Source organism: Protopterus annectens, chromosome 6.part0, assembly GCF_019279795.1.
Source record: "Protopterus annectens isolate FY-2018-M chromosome 6.part0, PAN1.0, whole genome shotgun sequence".
NCBI lineage: Eukaryota > Metazoa > Chordata > Ceratodontiformes > Protopteridae > Protopterus > Protopterus annectens.
In genome coordinates, this window is record NC_056737.1 from 565411444 (window position 1) to 565433557 (window position 22114).

A 22114-nucleotide genomic window follows, 5' to 3' on the forward strand; every position below is an offset into this window, starting at 1 on the left:
TTCCACTGTAGTGCCCCATAAAGGCTGCAAGGCTGGTTAATAAATCCATGGCCCTGTAAGGATCACAGACCTGCCCCTACAAGATCGTCATGCTTTTCTGTCATTTATGCATCTCAGCTAATAGCCATGAGCCTCCTTGCACTGTCCAAAGCTGGTACATAGTGTATTAAATGTGCAGTTGGAGACATTAGACCTAAACTGCTGTATTAGCACCACTGCCACACTACAAGCCTCTGAAATGCACAAAAAGTAGTCAGCCATATTGCATTGTTCATCACATGTAAAATTGCTGGGTAAGCAAATGAATCTACTAGTGATTATTACAAATGTCACTCAAATAGAAAATCAGAATGCAGATGCTTTGCTGCAGTTAGATGAAACAGGGACAAGTGGGTAAAATTTTGGTTAATGTAATATTCTTGTGTTGTTTTTGTTGGTTGAAGGAAGTTGTTCCACTTACACTTGTTCATGGAATGAGGTTACTAGAGTATGTGTGGCAGGGCCATGTAATATATTACAAAAGCATTTTACAGGTTATAGAGGGTTGTAACATTAAAACGGATAAGGGGACTCAGGGCATATGCAGGTAGGAGGATTAACTGAATAAATATGAGGTTTTTTTTATGGAGGTTCTATAGCCACCTGAAGATAACTATGTAAGGAGCACAGTGATGGATGCATGGGAATGGAGTTGAGGTACAGACAGCAGTGGACAACCTAAATAGTAGCTGTGCGATTGTGTGAGTATGATTACTGTAAATCAACACAGTCAGGGAAACTGTGTTATGATTCATACTAGTTAGTATTTGTAACCTGTCTGTAATGTAATTGACATCATGAGGTGGGTACAGAACACAGATTAACAAATACAGAACTGGTAAATATGCAGAGAGTAATAAGACCATGATTTTTTGGGTATAGATATGCACAGGCTACTTAAAGTTTCCATGTCACAATGTGGTTCATGCCCTGCACTACCTTACTAATGTGTACTAACCATAACTCTGCACTTAACCCCAACTGTACAACATACCTTAGGAAAAACACTTTGCATAGCACTACCATTACATAAAACACCCAGGCACAATCACATACACCAGCATACATGCTCAAATCTAAATCTATCCCTTTCCCTAGCCCTTACTGTAACCCTAACCCACAAACATTTACACACTCACTCCTACTCCAATGCCAAAACTTTCAAAATATCTGAAAGTTTTAGCCTGGGCTACATAATCTGAGAGCTGCTCCATGTCTCTTTTCATGTAGTCCAGAGAGGTACGTCTCAGGTCATTCACACCCACATGTATAATGACAGAGTCATATTTGTACTTGTTGTTGAGGGACCTGAGTGCATGCATTATGTGGTGGATCCTGGGACCTGACAGACAGTTGACTGTTACTTTCTCCTTATTCAACCTAGTGAGTGGGACATCAGTGTGCCTCACTATTGCATCACCTACGGCTAGTGTGTTGGGCATGCTGTATTTCCTTAGGGGCTTTGGTTGAGTGGCATACTGTTTAGGAGAGTTATGTGTCTCATGATTAGTGTTGTGTTGGGGTGGTTGAGTACGTTTCAGCCTTGGAGGTCTCTGCTGTCTGGGTAGATTTTTATTGAGAGCCTCTATGAAGGTGGGTTTGTGGTTTGTGGTTTTATTTTTTATTTTTATGTATTTATTTATTTTTATTTTTATTTTACATTTGTTAACCGGGCTAGTCTAGCTGGATATATGTCCATTTTCAGTAGAGGCCCGGGGAGAAAAGCTCCACACTTATATCAATACAAAGAGACTTATTAATAAAAAATTAAATACAATGAGAATGTACATTTAGTAATAAGAACAACAAGTACCTAAGGCACACACAAAAAAATATACTAGATAGTAGAAGAATCAGAATTAAAAAGCTAAAGATTAGCAATTTGTTTTTATTTTTATGTGAAGGCAGTGCTGGTGTGTGTTCTGGAGAGCTATGAATTCCACGTGGTGTGGTGCAAGTGTCGACCTTCTCCTCTTGACCAGCTATTTCGGTCATGGCTGGAGAGTGCATGGCATCGAATTGGATACATAAGTGCATCTCTTGCAAGTCTGAGTGTTGGGAGATAAGAGGAGAGGGTTGTCAGTGTACATGAGGCAGTTGCTACATTGTCTCAGGATGCCCAAGTTCACCAGGTTAATAGGAGAAAGCACAGGGAACTGACCTTTAGACATGCCTGAGGGGGGTGGGCATTAATAATAAGTACTGGATCTGTTTCCTTGTAGAACATTTAGTGCTGGTAGCACTTTTGTGTGCTACAATAATTGCTACCAGAAGTCTTGTAAAGTGCTAGACTAATAAGCTCATAAAAGTGCAGGAGAGGAGAGAACTAGCAGATCTAAAGAAAAAATTGAAGAGCAGACTTTGGCACCACTCAGAAGCTTATAAACAGTCCTGAATACAGCATCTGTATCTGGACTAGACTAGTTACAGGAAAGGTGGGAAACAAGCGCAAATGTGGGTGTTTAAACCAGAATGTTTAAAGAGATGGGAAAACTGCTCAAATGCCCAATAAACTACAATTTCTATGACAGAACCCACTCCTCCTGCAATAGATAGGCTAACTACTACTTATCACTCCCACTGATAAGCTAGAAGGCTTCCCTCCAATACAGAAAGGCTTAGGGGCTCAGAAGCTTACATACAGTTCGGGATACAGCAAATCTGTATCGGGACTAGACTAGTTACAGGAAAGGTGAGAAAGTGCAAATGCAGGATTTTATACCAGAAAGTTGAAAGAGATGGAAAAACTGCCCAAATGGCCAATAACCTACAATTTTGGGGGCAGAAACCACTCCTCTTGTGGTAGATAGGCTACCTAGTGCTTACCACTATTACTGATAAGCTAGTTGGCTTCCCTCCAACACAGAGAGGCTTGGGGTCTCAGAAGCTTACAAACAGTCCTGGATACAGTAAATCTGTATCTGGACTAGACTAGTTAGAGGAAAGACAGGAAACAAACCTAGACATTTTTTTACAGAAAAACAGCTAAAACAGCACTAAAAACAATTCAAGTGCAGTGCAAGCTAGCACACTTGAGTGTGCAGCAATATTAAAGCAAGTACAGTTTAAATAAATGCAATTTATTCAAACTGTATTCTGAATTGAATTTAATTATTGTTTTATTCAATTCTGAACAGTTAAAACATGCCAAAAATATACTTATCAGCTGAGAAGCACACTCAGTTAGAACAGAAATAGATTAAGTGGAAAGGGAGAAAGGAGAAACAGAAGATAATTCAAGGTTAAGGACCTAAGTGGGTTGGCCTTCTCAAATATTCTGTCTGTATTAGGTAGAATGAGCTAATGACAATAGACTGGGCTAGAGCTGGGTTAGAGATGAACAGATGGGACTGGTAGGAGTATCTGAAATCAAAATATGATCTCACTGTACTTGGTTGAGTGAGCAAATGAGATGAACCCAGGAAGAGTGTTCAAACACAAATCTACAGGAGAGTCGGGCAATTCCAAAGCCTCCAAGACTAATACCACAACAAGAACAGGGAAGGAGGGCAGGAAACTAACTGCACAGAGACAGAGAGATCACAATATTCAGTAAAACAAATAAACAGAAAAATAAAATGTAGTACCGTCTTTAATACAATATTCAATGAAGCAAATAAACAGAATAATAAAATGCAGTACTATATTTAACACTGCAAGTTTGTACTTAGCTTGCAATAGAGTTGATATAGGTATATAGCAGCCAGAAAAACAGCTCAGATATTCAGCAGAAATAAAGTCACAGATAAGTGATTAACACTGATAAGCACAGAGAAAGCCTCTAGGCTAAGAGTTCAACACTGAATATCAGTGAAGTGAAAACAATAGCCCCCACTAACTGCAGAGTGACAGAGAGTCCACAATATTCAGATAAACAAATAACCAGAAAAATAAAATGCAGTAGTATCTTTAACACAATATTCAATGAAACAAATAAATAAACAGAAAAATAAAATGCAATGCTATCTTTAACACTGCAAGTTTGTACTTAATTCAGCTTGTAATAGGATGTAAGTATATAGCAGCAAGCCAAACAACTCAGATATTCAGCAGAAATAAATTCACAGATAAGTGACTAACACTTATAAGCACAGATAACCCCTCTAGACTAAAGGTTCAACACCAAATATCAATGACGTGGAAACAATAGCCCCCACTAACTGCAGAGAGACAGAGTCCACAATATTCAGTGAAACAAATAAACAGAAAAATAAAATGCAGTACTATCTTTAACACAATATTCAATGAAACAAATAAACAGGAAAATAAAATCCAGTACTATCTTTAACACAATATTCAATAAAACAAATAAATAATTAACACTGCAAGTTTGTACTTAACTCAGCTTGTAATACAGTTGATGTAGATATATAGCAGCCAGCCAAACAGCTCAGATATTCAGCAGAAATGTAATTATGTTGCAAATTAGCTTCAGATCTCTGGATTATATGTTTCTGAAACCTTGTGACTGGGGATACAAAACCCAGAATAGATAAAAATGTTATTTGTACCTACACCTATGTGATCAAGTATGTGATGGACATTTATAAGGAGCACTGAGGAAGCATTATACACTTTGGAAATATGAGAAGTTAAGGTTAGTTCCCTTGTTTACACCTTAAGATGAGGAAAATATGAAAATGGTGTTGGACCACAGTCATAAAAGAACCTTAAGGGGTATTGTAAATTAAAATATAATTCTTGTAACGATTGTCATTTAATTTTCTGCAAGGTTGCATTCCTTGATTTGGTTGTATTTTTGTTCATTGTTTTCTGCTTTTGGTGGATTTCCAGCTATCTTGGGAAATATGGCTTTGCAGGATATTTTTTCACAAACTATCAAAACTTACAACAGTGATATCAGTGATCTCATTGGTAACTTAACCAGACTGGTTCAGCTTCTTACCCAATTTTCAGCATGTTGTCCTGGGTTGGTGAGAAAGGTCACTGATGTGGTTGGTAACTGTTCTAATGGTGCTGAAAATTTTCAGATCCCCTGGTTTGGACAATCCAGCTATGCAAGGAATATGAAAGGAGGAAATGAGAAGGACTGTCTCAACTATGGCTTCCAGAGTTTCAATTTTTGGTTGAACACAGATGTGCAGGAAGCTCAGGAGGCCCCCCCAAGGTACACCCAGTACACAACGGAAAATGATGGGAAAACTTTTTTTCAAACAACATTCTTTTACAATTGACAACACTTACTTGAAACAATGTTTAAAGGTCAAGTTAGTCTCAAAGGGACTATGAACTTGGAAGTTACCTACTGGTATTGTGAAGTGTTCCTGGTTATACCAGGAAATTATTAAACTGTTTGACAAAACGAGGTTCCAATTCATGGAGGTCATTATTAAAGACAGTGATAACCAACTAGTAGGTATTAGTGCTGAACTTATACATTTAAACAATTGGACTACTCAGGACTTGTTGCCAGACTAATATTTCAACCATTACAAATCCATGTTTAAAAAAGTGGATACATTTTTTTCAGAACAATAGGAATCATAAGCATAATAAATTGAGGTGAGACTGTGAGTCTTATAAGAATAGGAAGACATATCCTACACCCATTGGGTCAGCATCTAGTGCAACAAGACCTGCAAAATCCTGGCAGGAATTTTGGTCCAACTAACAATCAAGTTTTTGATTTCCTTGAGCAAGTATTCTATGAGATCAATTCCTCCAGAGAAATATAGGTTGAAGAGATTTACAATTCACCTGATAATTTTCCCTCCCCGGCTGGTAGACATACCAAGACAAATGTTGTTCCCTTGAAGAGGGTAGGGTAAGGGACCTAGACAGGTCAGCAGAGAAGATAGTAGAACTTGAATTTCCAGGTATTGTGCAAGTATCTGATCAAATTAATTTTAAGATTTTTAACTACACTGGAATGACTATTACTGAAACTCACCATTGGCTATTGTGGTGAGGTTTTATATTTGCTCCATCCCATCTTGTGGATTTAGTTACAATTCTGTTAGATTTGAAGTTATTTCTTCAAGACGTATATTTTTCCTTAATTTTTAAAGATAATGATTTGGTTAACGCTGACTCCTTGAGGAAGAAATGTACCTACAATCCCACCCTGCCACAATCTGGTGTTATCCCTGTTTGAAAAACAGTGCTTTAGCATTGTTTCTGAAATTGGTAAATTTTAATTTTATTTTAACTTATCTAGGGAAGAAGGGAGGATTTCAATGATTTGGCCTCCAATCCTGCTATCAGGGTTATGAAATACGAAATGGGCAGATGGGTTGTGTTGATGCTAAAAAATGACTATGTAGAACATACGTTGAACCTGTTGTGTGCACCAGGTGCCTATGAATGTATCTGTGTAAAAGAAAGAATGTTTATTATTCCAAAATTGACCTTTGGTTAGAAAATGTATTGATGTAGGGAAGAATTGATGGGAGTCTGTTTCATTACCAAAAGGATGACAAACCCAGAATACCAACCATTTTTGGCATTTCCCAATGTTCAGAAAAATCTTAGTGACCATCCTGCCTTAAGACCCATGGTTGTGCACACAGTTCAAAAACTGAACCCTTTGTGAAGTATATTAAGTCTAAATTTAAGAAAAATCTTGGTTTCTAGTCTTCACATACCAAGGGATTCTTGGCACTTTTTAGAAATTATTAGAAATGCATATTTCTCTGAAGAAGGTGTGTTTGTTACCATGGACATTAGGGAATTATTTACTGCAATTCGATAATTGTTTATTATTGACTGGTTTGAACAAATGTTATTTAAACTCACACCTGATTCCAGTTCAGACATTGGGATGCTAATTGAGGTTATAGACATTGTACAATGTTTTTAAGTTTGAAGGGAAGTTTTGCCAACAGATACAAGGGGTGGCAATAAGAGCCACATGTGCCCCACCATATGCCAATGTTGTTTTACTGTTTTGGGAAAGGAACATTTTCTTTCCTTCCAAATTTTCACAGTATTGAGATATATACCTTACATTCCTGGATATTGTCTTTATGATTTGGAATGAGCTCCTATCAAGTTTAAAGGAATTTATTGAGTTTATAAATTTCACTACATACATAGTTTTTAAAGATCACTTATAATTATTCAGGCAACATCATTTAATTTTTTGGATATAAATTTATATAAAAATAAAATTGAGGGTTGATTTTTTAAAACATATTTAGGAGCCATTTTCTAACAGTTATTTGCATTTTAAAATTAATCACCCTTACAAACAAAAACATTAGTGCAGTAAATGGTCATATGGTATAGATTTTCACACTTGTCTTGAAAGAAACTGTTTTTTTACCAATAGATGGACTATTTGGTGGAATTATTTTTGGAAAGGGTCTACACCAGGAATCTTTCTGAATATATTAAAAGTAATATTACCAGGAACAGAACTGATGGATTCTATCCTATTCGAAAAGGTGGGGAATTTGAAACTTTCTGAGAGTGGAGACAAAATCCAAAATAGATACCAATATGTTATTTGTAGCTATACCTACGGGGTCAGGCATGTACAGGACATTTTTAGGGAAAATTGGAGAGCCTTATACACTTTGAAAAGATAGGAGATGTGGTGCAGGCATCCCCTGTTTACACCTTAAGATGAGCAAAAAATATAAAAATCGGGTTTGAACACAGCCATAAAAAAGATCTCAATGGGGGTGTTAGAAGAAAATGTAACTCTTGTAACTACTGTCATTTAAGTTTTGACAAACTGACACTTCAGGCTGTCAGAAGAATTTGAGGCATTACACCTTACCAAGGGTTAACTGCAGGACTAGAGTTGTGGTATATCTTGCCACATCTTCTACCTTTGGGACATTTTATGTTGGCAAAATGGAAAGGTCCCTGAGGGAAAGGGTTTATGAACATAAATATACCATTAGGAATAAAAACCTTAAGAATGCACTTGCACAACACAGTCAAAGCCATAACAATTTTAAAAAGTTATATCTTTGGTTTTGGAAAAAAATTCTCTCTCACTTTTTCAGGATGGTGGAAGAACATTTTAGAATGTAGGGAGTTGTGGTGGCAAGTGAATTTTGCAGCTCATATATAAAACATATAACATTATTTGTCTTTAAAAAAAGAACAAATATGACTTAAAGACTGCATTGATTAGAATAACTACAGTGAATTAAATGTGGTTAATTTTTATATAGACATATTTGAAACTGGTTAGTTACATTTTATAACATTTTTAACCTTGGTTTATACAACAATTTTTAGTGTACTATTTGTTTAAGGTTTTGACTCAGCACGTCATGTCACATGAAATGGTTATACAATGGCTATTGTTGATGTAAGTAGTATATTCAAAATCACAGTCAAAAGTCAAGTCAAAGTAAACATTATTGTCATTTAGGACTACACAAGTGCAGCCTAAATGAAATTCCGAGTATCATAACTTCATAGGTTCATAGGTTGGTACTAGGCTATTGGCCCTAGGGCCTATACAAGCCTAGCCATAACAATTCCCTGGATATTTCTTCCCACAATATTTATTTCCCTGGACCCCTGTCTAGCGGGGTGACTGACGTGATCACCGGGGTGAATTTCCTATCTTCCATCCAATCATCAAGGTTCATTTTGAAGAGGGCCAGGGAGGTGCTCTATTTAACATGTATGTGCAGTCTATTCCAGAGTATGGGAAGTCTCTGGGTCAGGAACCTATACCTCCCATATATTTTGTTCATAGTGATGACAAAGTTTAGATTTCTGGAGCGTGTGGCTCTGCGAGAGTGGGATTTCTTTAAGTGGAGCATGTCCAACAGCTCAGGGTTTGATATGGCCTTGTATGTTAAGCAGAGATCATCTCTGAGTAGACAATAAGCCACAGAGTATAGCAGGAGTTTTCTTAGATGGTCAGCATAGGGCATCTGCTTTAGGCCTGTGATTCTTTTAATGAGGTATTTCTGCAGCCTTTCCAGCTGTTGCAAATGTCCTTTCGGGTACATACCAAATGGGGGCATTGTACTCTATAATGAGTCTAATGAGGGATGAGTACAGTGGGACAATGACCTCCCTTTTTCTGGATGAAAAGCCCGTAGTGATGAGGTGTGCCACATAGAAGGATTTCTTGACTGTTGTTGCAATTTGGTTATCGAAGGTGAGACCATTGTCCACCTATGTCCCTAAGTCTCTCATCACACTTTCTGTGTTTAATGTACTGACACCTATGTGGCAATTCATGGGTACATGTTTTTTTGCAAATGGGATAACTATACATTTCTTGGCATTAAGCTTGAGCCCATGGCTCTGGCACCAAGCATCTGTTTCTGTAAGGCCCTTTTGTAGAATATCCACATCATTTGGGGATTCAATAATGGCTCCCAGTTTGCAGTCATCTGCAAACTTTGTTAGCCAGAGTTCCTTAGTGTTGGCCTATATTTCAGAGAAGTAGATGTCAAACAAGAGCAGTCCCAGGAATGAACCCTGATGTACTCAACTTGTCACTTGTCTGGAGCTGGATTTGAAGTCAGCTACTTTTACAGTCTGGGTTCTATTAGTAAGCCAGGTGGCAACCCATCGAATGATGTAGGGATTTATGCCCAACTTAGTAAGTTTATCTATGATTCCAGAGTGGGGGATGGAGTCGAAGGCCTTAGCAAGGTCCAGATAGGCTGTGTGGACCCCCTTACCCTCATCCACAGCTCTGGAGACTGATTCAAAGAAGTCAATCAGGTTCAGGAGACAAGATTGGTCCTTCACGAACCCAAACTGGGTGGGGTCCAGTGTTTGAAGATTGTCAATGTCTTTGTTTATAAGTTCCATGATAATGCATTCCATGCCCTTGCAGATCAGACTCATCAGACTATTGGGATGGTAGTTCCTGGAAACAAAGGTAGATCCCCCCTTGTGGAGTGGGATAACTGCAGCTGTGTGCCACACAGTGGACACGAAGCGTGAGGTGAGGCTATGATTAAACATAACACTTAGGTGAGGTGCCAGTTCATTTTGTTGGTCATGCAGAACACAGCCCGGGATGTCATCTGGTCCCATGGATGCTGTATTCTTAGCTTTGGAGAGTGCAGTTTCTACCTGTGTGACCATGATTACCAGAATTTGGCAATCTTTTGGTATTGAGATTGGCCCTTTAGGGGGTGAGAGGGGTGTGAAGTTGGCACTAAATCGATCTGCCAGGATATTGGCAATATCCTTGGTGGCAGTATATTGAATGCCATTCTGTTGTAGCTCAGAGCAGATCTGAGCATTGCCATTTAGATTCTTGACATAACTATAGAATGCCTTGTGGTTGTCTTTGGAATCTTTGCCAATTTTATATTCGTAAATAGCTTTGGGGGATTTTATGAGGGATCTCAGCTTCTTACTGAGGCTGGTAAGGGAGTTTTTTGCATCCAGAGATTTTCCTCTTTTCTGCAACAGTTTCTTCCTTCTGTTTATAGTTTGATTATGGCAGGGGACCACCAGATTGGATTCCTTTTTTTGGAGGAGAGCGCCTTGGTTCTATTTTGGATGGCCCGAGTCACGCACGAATGGATGTGCTCGTACAGTGCCTTAGTGTAGGACTCAGCAGTCTTTCAGTTCCTGTCTTCATGGGTGTCATGAAGTTTGTCATTTTTGACTTGAGAAGTATGAAGTTGGCTTTGGAGAAGTTTTTTAAAGAGGTTTCTTTATTGGGGGGTGGGGGTGGGATGTGGATGTCAAGGGTAATTAGCTTATGGTCAGACCTGACCAATGAGGGAGTGACCACTGGTGTGGAGCATCGATCTCCAATGTTGGTAATGACCAGGTCTAGGATACTGGAGCCCCTGGTGGGACAATGCATTAGTTGATTCAGGGCATTGGAGTTTATGAATTCCAAGAACGGTTTGGAAAAGGTATTGGCACCCGAGTAGTTTTCCCAGTTAATGGCAGGGTAGTTGAAATCACCCAGTATTAGGGTGTTTGGTTGTAGCTTACGATTTTCCAGTATGTTTAGAAAGGTGTAGCGAAAATCTGGGGCATGGCGGGGGATCTGTAGCAAGCTACAATTTGGATTGTAGTCTTAACTAGTGTTAGTTGCGCCTGGAGAATTTCAGATGCATTGCGTTGGGCAACTAGCCTGGATGTGTGAATATCCTTAGTGAATTCAGACACTCCTCCAAATTTAGTGTTTCTGTCTTGGTTTGATAGCCGAAAAGTGTGGTAAGAGTTGCAGCCTGGTATTTCAGGGGTGCTCTCTGGAGCCCTGAACCAGGTCTCAGTTACTGCACAGATATCAATGTTCTCCATTTTTAGGAGTGCCTTGAGAGAGTGCATTTTGAGGTTTAGACTTCTAGCATTGAATGGCATTACCTTCCGATTTTGCATGCTTGTATCTGTTATGGTGGTGGTTTTGTCCATTGAACCTTGCCTAAAAAAGGCACAGGGGTGGCAAGAGCTTTAGTCAGTAACCTCACCAGAGAGTACATAGGAAGCAAGGATAGTAAGAATAACAGTATAACATTTCAATTTTAAAAATATATTCAATACAAGACCTACGGAAGGATAAATAAACCAATAATAACAACAAAAACACACAAGCCCTCCCAGACAGTCAATAGAAAATTTCTGCACATAGCAGGATGCCAGAGTAGGATTACACATATTAAGATTGTCTTCTGGTGTTCATCCATAACAGAAAACAATAGGGAATTGCACATGAATAAGAAAACATATTGCTACATCAAAGAATAAAAAAGATATTGCACACGTTTCACCTGAGCTATGTATTGTGAGTGATTACTGACTGAATAATCAGTGGCTGGTATCAGCGTTTATAAGTCTCAACACTGTTGGGTAGAAGCTGTTTAAATATCTGGTGGTCCTGCAGTGGATATTCTAATATGTCTTGCCCAAAGACAGCTGTATAAACCAGTCATGTGCAGGGTGAGAGGGTCACAAATTATTTTGGATGCACATTTAATGCTTCTTGCTGTGAAGAGATCCCAGGTTAATGGTAAGTCAGTGCCCATGATTTTTTTTGGCAACTCGTATCACTCTCTGTAGCTTCTTTCTTTCTGCTATTGTACTGTTCCCAAACAAAACTGTGATGGCAATTAGTGAGAATGCTGTCTACTGCTCCTCTGTAGAATGTGGTGAGAATGGTAGGTAGGTGCTTTTCTTTTTTGAGCCTTCTGAGAAAGTGGAGATGATGGTGTGCTTTTTTGACCAACTGGTCTTTATTCACAGTCCAACAAAGAGCCTCCGAAATGTGCACCCCAAAAAACTTTGTAGATGTGTCCCTTTCCACCTCTTCACCATTTATTGTGAGCATTAATTGTGTTGTTTACCTTTTCCTGAAGTTTATAATGATTTATTTTGTTTTATTGACATTCAGGTCAAGGTTGCTATTAGCACACTAGTCAATTAATGAGTAGACCTTCATCTTTCCCTTTGATGCGGCCCACAACCATAGCATCATCTGCAAACTTAATGATGTCATTGGTGTTGTATTTTGCAGAACAATCGTGGGTGAAGATGAACCACAGATAGCTTAGCACACAACACTGATGAACTCTGTTGCTGAGTATTAAACATCCTGAGGTGTTGTTGCCCACACATTTTCTACGGTCTGTTCGTCAAGAAGTTGAGGATCTAGTTGATGAAGTCTGTGATTAATTTAATTTGCACTTAATTTGCAAATAAAAATGTTTGGACTTTTTATTCTGCCTTTCAAGTAATCCTTTCTACACATTTGGTTTGCTGCTAACATTGTTTTTTTCATCCAGGGGCATAACCTGATTTGCTTGTTTTTAACTTCAGAATCTATGCTTTCTCCATCAGTTGTCTAAAGGTGCAATAATCCATTTCTTTAGTCCCGAACAACCTCTGGTGTTCCTAAAAACCCTTCCATTCATCCGTTTGAAATGATCTTAGAACACAAGCCTTCTGAGATCCCTGACATGCCATACTCAGTAGTGTAGCAACAGTGGGGAGAAGGGGGGATATACTCCAGGCTCATCTTGTTAGAGGATGCAATATAAGTGCTGTTGCTGTGTTCTTTCTGTACCAGTATTTCCATGAGCAACCTATTAGAGCATTTACTTTGGTGGGGATTTAATAAACTCCATGTATAAATAGTGGAAGGCCTACACAGAGGGCACCATGGTCGTGTCTGTGGCTCCCCCTCGGAAGCACACCTTGCATATTAATGAAGGTGCACTACTGGAAGAGAGCTGTGTAACACGGTTACAGAATCAGTGTAGGGGTGTGTTACAGTGTCTGGAGATGAGTAACACACCCCCTGCACTGTTAAAGTGCCAAATGGCACTTAAATATAAAAGTTAAATATGTTTTTTTTTTTATTTTATGTTTGTGCGGTGTTGCGCTTAGTAATGGACATGTGCTAGACATCTAAAAATAAAAAACAGATACTTTTAATTTTATACAAAGGTCAAGTTTAAGCATAGCTGAGCCTGTTTGCTTGGCAGGGCATGGTGCTCAGCAGTGCATAAACATAATTGAGATCTATATAGAAATGTATAGCAGTTCTCAACATATCCATGTAGCTGAATGGTTAGAATCATGGCCCTGTGTGCAGTACGTGCACGGTTTGAATACACAGGCAGACCATTCAGCTTTTATATTTGATAGTAATATGGTATTTTTTTTTATTGTTGTATGTATTGACATTTGTTAACTGGGTTAGTCCAGCTGGGCCAGAAGCCCATTTTCACTGGAGACCTGAGGAGAAAAGATCCAGTTACACACAAGTTTACAATATCTAAAATACACACTCCAAGATAAAGAAATTAAAATACATAAGTTCAGGAAATATAGAAGTGCAATACATACACATAATAATAAAGTAGTAGTAATGAACAAATAATTTAATTTTTGTTATTTATTTATTTTTTTAAATCTGGTTTGCCCTAAGCTAATCTCTGCTAAGCCAAGCCAAGCAGTGCTTAAACAGGACCTGTTTAATCACTGCTCAGCAATGTGCAGCTCCATTTAGCTGGTTTGGGCATTGCTAAGCAAGCCCTGTTTAAGCAGTGCTCAGCTCAGCTAAGCTGGTTTGCACACTGCTAAGCTTTGATAATCATTGCCATTTTAAGCACTGTTCTGCTGACCTCAGCAGGTTTGCGTGGTGCTAAGTGGAGTGCTGCATTTTTTAAAATGGCCCAATGGCATCAAAGGGCAGGATGACAGCATTATTTATTTGCAATGGACAGGAATACAGTCAATATCTGTTGGAGTTTGATCTTGGCAGAGACTATAGTAGGAGTTGGAGAGGGTGCATGCTTCCAGGTACAGCGGTGGGGCATTCTGGAGTCCAGGGTCATGGTAGGACTCCTAGTAAGAGACCATGACATTTAGTTGCTGCAGGGCCAGTACTAAGGGTCAGAATACAAATCGGAGGCCTGGGACCAGCTGGCAAGTGACCTCACCAGTGCAACTGGAATCTCCTGCACAAGTGAACAGGTGCATTACCATTTTGATTACCTGAAGCATAGGAAGTAGAATCTCTTAGCCACTTGGATCTAAGATGCCCAGTATGACATGTCCCAAAAGTTTCTAAGTATTGTTTGCATTGTTTTACCAATAAGTAATCTGCATGTGTGATAGACAGGTATGCATAGCAGTGTGTTTCTCTCCCAACAGCTGCAGAGGAGAGAGCTTGCAACCTGGAGGGCCATGCAGGACACCTAGCCAGGTTGTGCCATGAGTGTGGTGAGTACGGATATATCTTGCAATCTATAGTAATATAAATAAGAAAGAGTACAGTAGTAACTGTCAGTAGGTATATTCTGTTTTGAGTGTACTGCAATGAATGTGGTCATAGACCTGGAATGATATAAGTGAGTAGTGCCAGGTACAGTTCAATATAGATGAAAGCATGAAATCTGCTAATGTTATGGAAAGAAAGTTACTACTGCATTAATAATGTTAAGAAAATAAAAGTTTATACTGTATTAATAATGTTAAAGCTGTGGTGGTGCAGTGGTTAGTATTGTCTCCTCACAGCAAGAGGTTCTTCCATTCGATTCTCAGCTGGAGCGCCTTCTGTGTGGAGTCTGCATATTCTCCCCATGGTTAAGTGATGTTAAAGACATACAGGTAGCTGTGAGCGTGAATGGGCATGCCTTCGTTGAAAGTTGGGTGTCGGGCTGGCAACTCGGCACCGTAAAAATCCACTGTGAATCATGAGTGGACCGGAGTTCCACTGTGGTGACCCCTAACCGGGAAAAGCCGAAAGTCTTCACTGTATTAATAATGTTAGTACAACTACATTCATAATGTTAAGGAAATAAATTCAACTGCATTCATAATTTTAAGGAAATAAAGTTCAACTGCATTCACAATGTTAAGGAAATAAAGTTCAACTGCATTCAGAATTGTTATGGAAATAAAGTCACTACTGCATACATTGTGGAATAACGGCTGTCTTGCAACACCTGCATTATTTAAAGTGCTCATCAGTAAAAACTGTTAGATGTATACCAATCACTGCTTCATGTCACCCCTAATAAAGCTGTGTTGTACAAAATGTGTGTATTTTGGGCTACTGGTCAAGAAATTATTACTAATGGTTGGGGCATGGTATATAATGGTTGGGGCGTGGTATAATGGTTAAGCTGTTTGACTCATAAACACAAGGTATAGTGTTTGATTCTCACCTTGGGAAGGAAATTTGCTAGGCTTAGAATGGCTTATTAAGAAAGCTAGCCTAGTAATTTGCTATGAACAAGTGCTGTGAAGTAAACACAGGAATAATACCAACCACGAAGTGAGTGAAGGTTAGTTGCTAAAGTGTAGATGTGGAGCTGTACTACAAGATAAACTGCATTATGATATTTCTTCTACACTAAGATCTGAACCCGGAATAGTAATGGCTAAGGTATAATAGTGTGTTGATCTCAGGACTGTCTTGTGTTAGCCATTGCATTTCAGCTATATGCATTCCTGAACTTAGTTACGCTGCTGCAGGCAAGTTTGAAATGGTAATAGCTGTAGACTGCAAACATGTCATCTGCAACTGCATACGGGTCAGATAGGCAACCCAGCACTCTGCTATGGTCTCTACACAGCACACATATTCCCATCCACTAAGAGTTAAACATGTACACCTGCATTCCATGTATTAATACACAGTTCACCTACTATCTCTGTCGTGCATGAATCTCAAGCATGTGTGTTCAAGTGTCACTGCAGTCTTGTATGGCACTATACCTCCATTACCAGGTCAGTTTGTTACCAGGTGAGATCTAAGCATATATTAGTCAATAAATATTCAGCAGTGGCTCAGTATCTCAGTGTGATAAACGCTAGGTATGTTATACATTTTGTCACATACAGAACAGAGTTCCAATCCAGGCACAAGTAATATTAAATATTAATAGAAACTGGTATGTATTGTTAACAGATGTTCTTCCCACAGGAATTGCAGGTAAATAAATGACTGCACTAGCTGTTCAAATGGGTTTCTAATTTGTGTGTCCAGATGTACCAGAGTGTCAATAGCATTGCTCAGCATGGTGATTAGACTGCAGTAAATAAAACGTCAAGTACAATAGTAATACAAGTTATTAAAACAAATAAAACTGTTTAATCTAGATATAGCTGTATGCCTGGTGTGTCTGTGAATGTCTGCTGAAAGTCTAACCCCATGCCTGCCAAGGACAGCATGATATGCATAAAATCTCTGTACAGTGCACGATACATGTCTCTCAAGTGTCACTCTGTCATGGACTGTGATCACTGTTGCCAAATCCCTGGGACACAGATTTAACAGCAGCTTGATTTATCTCAATAGCACAGTCACACTACATCAGTCCACAGTACACCTTGGTACTCACATATGTTCCCATGACATGTAATAGTCCCCTGTAGTTTTGTACCTATAGGTGTTACAGCTTGGCCCATACTGTCCCATGTGGAAAGCTTGAGAGGTATGTAGGTACTACAAAAGCTATAGGGTACTTGTATACATAAATTAAGGGTAGACCTGTAGAGTATATAAGAGCTCTGTTGCAAACAATATAGCCTAGTAGTAGTAATGGAATGTATTTCTCTCTCCCTCACCCCTTATCTACATCATAATTTATTATTCTTATACATCGGGTATGGTTTGCTTTTAACATATGTTGTTCTCAAAACATTATGTTGGGCCTTGTGTTTTATTATTGTTATGTATTACAATGGTTGCATGCTAACATACCTTGTTAAATTACCTATGTTGTTGGCCTTATGCCGTAACTGTTACTGGCATGCTGTTACAATACTGACTGCTATTCCAATTATTATTGTGTTCTATATGCTATGCAGTGTTACATTACTGGGTTATGTGATTTGTTCTGGCATGCTGTTACAACTAATCACATGTTCTCTTCATTACTAACCTATACACCTTGAAATACCTCAACATCATAGTTCAACTGGGTAGGCCTTTTCCTGCGGATCCACCTACCCTACATCAACTGGCCATGGCACAGGGTCAAAGCACATCTGAGACCAAACCTGGAGCTGCCCCCTCCACTAGTCCTGCACCACCTATGGGTGGAACTGCTTTAGGGGATGGGGCCCTTCTCCCCCTGGGAGTGGGCACAGAGAGGAGTGGTCACCCAGCGAAAGCTACCAGACATAGTGTGCAGGATCATGCAGGAAGGGTTTGATGATCAACTGCACCAGATTGAGGGCAGACCGGCCAACCTGGAGGGGTAGGCTGGCCCTGGCTCCCAGCCCCAATCACACCTATCATCAAGGCCGTAAAGGAGCAGTGGTGACTGCCCTTGTGTGGCAAGCTCAGTCCCACTGTTGCCGTCTGGGGGCACATGGCTCTCTGATTCCATAACATCCTCCCCATCCAAGGGGTTTACCCACCTGTGTCATACACCACCCCTGTCTGCTGTCTTGTCTGTTTGCAAATGCTACCTCTCCTACCCAACTTGCCTTCCCACACATACCTATATCCATTCCCCAACATTCCACTCTCTCCTTAAAAGTAAAAAAAACAGGCATCTGTCCCACAAAAAAATATTGCCCCATACAATATGCCTCCATTTTGTCCCCACGTACACTGCCCATAATCAATCATTGCACCAATTAATCAATGCAGTTATGTCACCCACACCCCTCTCTCTGGGATGTAAGTCTCCAAATTCCAAATTGTCCATAACCTGCACAGCTGTTGTTGTACAAGAAATGGAGAGCTATGGTCCTTTCCTACACCCATCCTGCAACTCCTTAGCTGCCTTTCACATTGTGTTTCCCCCTTCTTGCCCCCATTTCACCACTTTCCTATTGCCCCTTTTTCTTTTTTTTTTTTTGGAAATAATGTGGGTTTAAGCATCACACAAAACCATTTAAAGCTGCTTAAAACTGCTTTAATCACCTTCTGTCTTTCTGACAATGTTATGCACATCAGCAAAATGATTGCTGCTGCCAAGTCTTGAACCTGGGGCCCTGCCAACTAGGCATAGTGCATTTGCCCACTAGATCACTCAGCTCTGAAGAATATCAGGTGTTTCCATAAACAAATCATGAGTATCAGTGATGCACATCAGCAAAAAATTCACCCCTGCCAACTCTCGAGCCCAGCACCCTGTCAGCTACAACATAGTGCATTTGCCCACTTGGCCACTCAGCTCTGAAGGATGACAGGTGTTTCCATATGCATATCTTCAGTGCCACTGACACACTGCTTATACATATACTGGGGAATATGACAGCATACTTGGGACTGTGATGCAGACACCAAACCAGTCCACAGCCAAATAAATGCTGATGGATGTACATGAGGCCTAGGATTTCAGGTAGCACTGACAACTGCACAAACTGTTGCAGACTGTCCACAGTTGTGCCACCTACTTTTGCCATGGTTGTCACAAAATCTATTCTGTGTGCTGAAGTACTGGTAAGTCAGTACGGATTGAGATTAGAAAATCATGACAGACAGTTCAGTGTCACATGTCATACCCATCCGGACACACATGTTCAAGCCAATCTTGTGTAACAGACTATATGCATGCACACATGTCTTCCAAATACACCTGATATAGTATTGACTCAGTAGCTTAATCTGTTACATTCCAAGCAAGCTTTACATTTTGCCACCCGCAGTTCTGGCTGCCATTCCAGTCTGTTGCATGTCAAGTACATGCTTGTTAAAACAACAAATAACTGAATGAAACATGCAAATTTAAGCAGGACCACATGCTGCTGCAGTAATTCCTAGCATGCTGTACATTTTGCCTCCCAGAGTCCTGGCATCCATTTCAGTCTGTTGCATGTCAGGTACATGCTTGTCAAAGCAACAAATATATGACTAAGCAGTTTTAAGCAGAACCGGTTGCAGCTACTGCAGTCATTGCCACCCATATTAGCACACCAAAGGCCTGTAGGTTGGGACACACTTCACAAATATGTATAGGCATCCTAAATATTGCCTCTCTGGTTGGCACTATTACATAACATATGTACTTGAGGGACATGCCACACCTGGACTGTTATGGGTTCCTTATGGGTACCATTACCATGGCTATGCTGTCACAACAGAGCTGGCAGTGCTCCCTCACTGACATATACAGCTTGCTGTCCCACAATGTGTTCATAATCCCCAGTATGATTTCTGGCCAGAATGTAGCAACTGCAGCCTGCAACATATGTGGCAGTATGTTCAGCTACCTGCTACAGACCTACCATACCTCCCAAACACCTAGAACAGGGGACCCACACAGCACCCATATAGAAAAGGGGGAATGGTCAATTGACAAGGATATGTTCACAGTCTTCCCCTATAAACATATATAACATATACTGCTGATAGACCAGCGGCTACTGTAGCAGCATGCATATTCTGATGCAAATGATGTATGACACTCACATCTGTCTGTCCCCTTACTGACCTCATCCCACATTGTTAAACAGTAAACTGCCACAGATTCAGAAAGTCTGTTCACAATGGTCAAACATAGCATGCAAAACTGTGGACATACCACATAAGCCTGGACAGTGGACAGTATTTTTACCTACCCTGTGTGATGCTGTAGTCCCCACACCTCGATAATGCACATCTCACTGGCCAGGAAAAGGGCCATGGTCTACATTAAGTCCATAAATATAGCACTGTACTGCCATGCTATTGGCTAATGAAAATACAGCCCAGCTCTTCTGGATGCAATTAGCAAGTGTGAGCCACAGATTGGTGCACAGGCAATCACCTGTTCATGAGCATACCTACAAAAGGCAAGCTACTGCCTATGATAAACAGGTCTGTGACTTTCTTTACAAAGAAAGACTGCAAGAACATAAGCATTGTACTACAGGATTTCTACACATAAAGAAGAACAGCACTATACCAGGTAATGGGATGCAGATGGGAGGATGCAGTTATGGGAAATAGGGATTACAACAGTAGGTCTGTACTACATGTCTTGGAATGACATGTTGCTGTTACTCAGCTGTCTGGCACCTACAAGCTTCCCTTTTGGCTTTGTTTGCCGTGGCCCTCTGGGTCCCTCCAAAAATGATCGGCTCATGTACGAATGCTACTGGATTGTGTTTTAGACAATACTGATAGTAATTACTGGTGGATACTGCTGACATATCACATGCTGTACTGTCAGTCAGCTCCTGTCAGTCTGCGAATGACACACAGACATACTTCAAACATTGTGCAGATGTCCCTCTTACCATTCCTGATGTACTCTAGCTAGGACACTGCATACTTCACACACATATCCCATCACTTGAGAGCTATGCCTAGCATACCTGTTGACCCCCTACAGCAAGACAGCAGGTTATAGCCAGTAGTACGGTAGGACATAGGCCCAGCCTCAATGAGATATTGAGCATACAATGTAAGGGAATGAATACAGTACCAGATATTAATGTACCATTGATGTTTTTGAGGGGTGTGGTATGTATCAGCCAAATTGCTCACAGTGTGGGAACAAACATTTTGTATTGTCCAACTGATTGTCACACATCCACATTTGTCTGGCAGAGGGTCCACATATATCAGGCACACATACACATTCTGCAAACATCTGTGTACTGCAGATGTCGGACACCTACAGGGAGGATATCCCACAGCACATTTGCAGTGCTATCTGTCATTGGGTCACATATGTTGCTGGACTGTCCCCATATACTTGTGGTAACACTCACCTCTTTGTTGGATGGTGGCTGTATGATATGGTACTGGGATGTTGCCCAGAGGGGACATACCACAAAAGATGGCAGTGATGGGTGTGGAGACATGACAGCACAGTCCATCACAGCACACAGAGCCATAACCAGTATTCCTAGGATCATAGGAGGTTAGTAGGCTATTGGCCCTGAGGCCCTTATAATCCTAGCCAAGAGTTTAGACCATGTTTATGCAAGTCAGCACCTGATGCTCTAGTCCAATAGGGACACAGGTGGTATCCCAAGGGTGTGTGATCTGTTTACTATCCAGTTATCCAGGTGTCACTTAAAAAGGGTAAAGAGGTGCTCTGTCTGATGTGGACAGGGTGTCCATTCCACAGCTGGGTGAGTGTGTGGAACACACATCCGACCTACCAACAAGGACTGCTGATGTCACAGATCAGGTTGAGGGTGAGTGTGTGGCTTACTCAACTGGAGCTTGAATTGCAGATGTTCAGCAGTCCCATCAAGGTGGAGTCCATGATCACCTTGTATGCCACACAGAGGTCACCTCAGAGGACTCTGTATGAAACTGGGTAGAGGGATGCCCTTGTAGCCTATGTGTGTATGGTAGATGTTTGAGGCCCTGGTATTCCCTGGTGAGGAACCTCTGTGGTCTCCCCAGCTAGTGCATGTGCTTTGCAAGGTACATGATGAAAGGGGCATTATACTCAATAATGGGCCTTATTAGGGAGGAATACAAGGATTTTATGACCCCCATGTCCCTGGATGAGATACCCTTATGTGTGAGGTGGGCCATGTTGAAGGCTTTTCTTACAAAGGAAGCAACATGGTGGTCAAATGTCTTGGTGCCATCAACCTGTGTGCCCAAATCCCTCATGACTGAGTGCATGCTTTGGACAATGTTGGTAATGTGATAATTTGTGGGGACATCACTCTCCCCAAGGGGGATGATTCTGCATTTTGTGGTATGCAGTCTGAGGCCATGTGTCTGACACCACTCATGTGTCTG